Raw genomic sequence first — 3,192 nt, 5'->3', positions numbered from 1 at the left:
TAAGACCAACTTAGTTTGTCATAGGCTTTTGCTAGGTCCAACTGAATGATCATACTAGCTTGTTTGTTGCTTTTGAGAGATTGTACCACCTCATGAGCTTGGATGATATTGTTGAGGATTTCTCTTCCCTCCACATATCCTGTTTGGTCCTCCAAGATGAGAGAGGGTAGAAGGGGCTTGAGTCTATTAGCTATTACTTTGGAAATAATTTTATACACCACATTACATAAGGCTATGGGCCGAAAACCATCCGGAGTCATGGAATTTTCCTACTTTGGGATAAGAGGTATCAAGGATGCATTCAGAGCCTTTAGTACCTTTTTGGATCTTCTTGAGTCTTCCACAACCTCGAGGATATCATGTTTGAAAGTTTCCCAGTAGGCTTTGAAGAAATCTACATTGAATCCATCCAGGCCTGGTGCTTTTCCATTCCGCATTTCATTAATCACTTCACTGACCTCCTCTTCCGATAATGGCTTGTTGAGATTGTGGCTGTCCTCTCTGGTAACTAGCTGAGGGATATACTGAGTGAAATGGTCATTGAACCTGGATCTGTCCTCCTGTGGCACCTTTGCAATATTGCAGAAGTGTTGTACAAGGACCAATTCCATATCATTGTGAGATACAAGCTCAATACCTTGAGAATCTTTGATCTTTGTGATTCTGTTGTGTGCCCTATGAGCCATAGTGGATTTATGGAAGAATTTTGTATTTATTTCTCCCTCTCTAATCCATTGTATCCTTGATTTTTGCCTCCAGAAAATTTCCTCTTGTAAGTATCGATCCTCCCATTCTTCTTACAAAGAATCAATTAGTTTTTGCCGCTCTTCGGTGAAGCCATCTATGATATTGATATGATTGATTTCCTGGAGCTTCTGCTCAGTTTCTCTTTTGGCTTTGAAGATATCTCCAAATTCCTTTTTGTTCCAAGCTTTAAGATGGGATTTGATATGTTTAAGTTTCTACTGGAGCATGAACATTTTTGTGCCTTGAATGTTCAATTCCTCTCTCCACCATTTATCAATGTTACTAGAGAATTTAGGGTGTGAGAGCCAAGCATTTTCAAACCTGAAAGGTATGTTTCTCGGTGTGCCCATAAAGGTGGCTTCCAGCTATACAGGCCAGTGATCCGATCCTCTAAAGGGTAGAATGGAGGCTGTTATGGTAGGTCCTATGAGAAGGAGGTCCTCTGAAATAATAAATCTATCAAGTTTGGAAGCAACTTGAGAAGCCCCTCCCCTTTTGTTGCTCCAAGTGAAGGTTCCACTAATTATTTCAGTGTCCACTAGTCCCATGTTCATAATGAAGTTTTGGAAGGCCATGGAGTCTCTGCCTAGCTGTCTAGTGCCTCATTTTTTCTATGAAAGAGATCTTATCATATTCAAATCTCCTCCAACGATCTGGGGAAAAATGGGATGTCCTGCTCTTAGATCCTCCAGGGAAGTGAGAAGCTTGAGTTTGTCTTCTTGCTTTTGAGGTCCATAAACATTTGTAATCATGTATATCTCCTTATCCCCTACAGGTTGACATATCAAGGAAAGATAGTTCCCTGATGCTTCAACATCTAGGATTCCAAATTTTTGTGGATCCCACAATGTGAGAATCCCCCCCACCGAGTTATTTTCCTTAACTTCTAAATACTCATACTTGATTAACCACTTATTATGAATATCTCTTATCTTATCCATCGAACAATTTGTCTCCTAAATAAAAGCCATGTTTGGTTTTTCTTCTTTCATTATGTTACTTAGATTTCTTTGTTTCCTTCTATTCCCTATTCCTCTAATGTTCCAGGTTGTGAGCTTCATTAAGAAAGGTTAGTAAAGGAATAACTGGTAAGATCTTTCATCTTACCTTTTTCCACATTTGTTCAACAACTCATTTTGTCTTTTTCTTCCTCTTTTCCTACCTGACTTCTTTGGAGATTGTGCCTGTGAATTATCCATCATCTTGACCCCACCTGGCTCTTGGCTTTCTTGATTTCTTTTGACTCCAACTCCCTTCACTTGTGACCTCCATAGAAAGAGCTGTTGTACTCTGTCATAATCCTCTTTAGGCAGGGAGTCCACTCCTATGTTCTTTCCTTGTTACAGAAATTTCTCTAGATCTAGATTTTCCCTATCCAGAATCTCCTGTAGCTCATGGTCGTCTGTTCCCGCTTCACTTGGATTCATCTCTTGATCCCTACTAATCTCCATCAATCTTGGTAGATCATCTTTTTGCTGGTTGTTTACTGTGATATCCTCCATGTCAGCTACTTTATCCTGCTCCTTTGTTACGTTCTCCAAGTCTTGGACTGTTTCCTTGTTCCCTTGTCCTTCCTCCAAGATCTTGAAGCTATTGTGTCTTGTATGTATGTCCTCATTTATATTCTTGTGTGTACATTTTTGCCCTTTCCCTTTACTCCCGACCTTGGTGTAACCCTCGTGATATTTATCCACAGTAGTTTTCTAGTTACCTTCCATATTGATTGTGGGGTAGTCTCTAAATAGATGCCCATGTTCATGGAATTTGTAGCACCTAAATGGTATGTGCTCATAGTCCACAGTTTTCACCCATTCTTCATCATATACTTCTAAAATAATCACTTCCAAAAGGGCTCCACATAGATCCATTTCCACACATATTCGGGCAAAGGAGGTATATTTTCCTTTCAGAGTTGCCTCTGAGATCTTTAGAAAATGCCCCAGCTTGTTGCCTATGGTTTTCAAAGATTTTGGTAGCCAATAATCTAGAGGGAGGGAGTATAGTATGATCCAAACCAGTACTGATGTGAAAGTTTCACGTTCCAGGACAAAGTTCATCATCCATGGCCGCATGTAGAGTCCTGTCGCAGCATAGAAATAAGGCCCCCCTTCGAACACTCTGTATTTGTCCTCTAGGCTTGTGAACACTACTGTGAAGAAGCCCTTAGAACCCAGATGTAAATGTATTTCTCCCTTTGGCTTCCAGTGGCTCTTTATCCAAATGTGTAACGCCCTCTCTGTCGGCCATAACCCCATGAACTTGCATATGATTCCATGTTTCACCATATGATCCCTATGTGCTTGTATCACTGGATCGCTCAATATGACTTGGGTAATAATGCTTGACTTGGGTTTGCAGATACCAGTTGTCCTTATGGAAGCCGTTCTTTCACTGCTGCCTCCATTCCCCTTTTCTTTACTTGTTTCTTGTTGACTCCCTTCCTGA

This window comes from Pinus tabuliformis, chromosome 5_2, assembly GCF_031772625.1.
Source record: "Pinus tabuliformis cultivar Carrire ecotype Pingquan chromosome 5_2, CPIR1, whole genome shotgun sequence".
Classification (NCBI taxonomy): domain Eukaryota; kingdom Viridiplantae; phylum Streptophyta; class Pinopsida; order Pinales; family Pinaceae; genus Pinus; species Pinus tabuliformis.
This window is presented reverse-complemented; position numbering follows the sequence as displayed.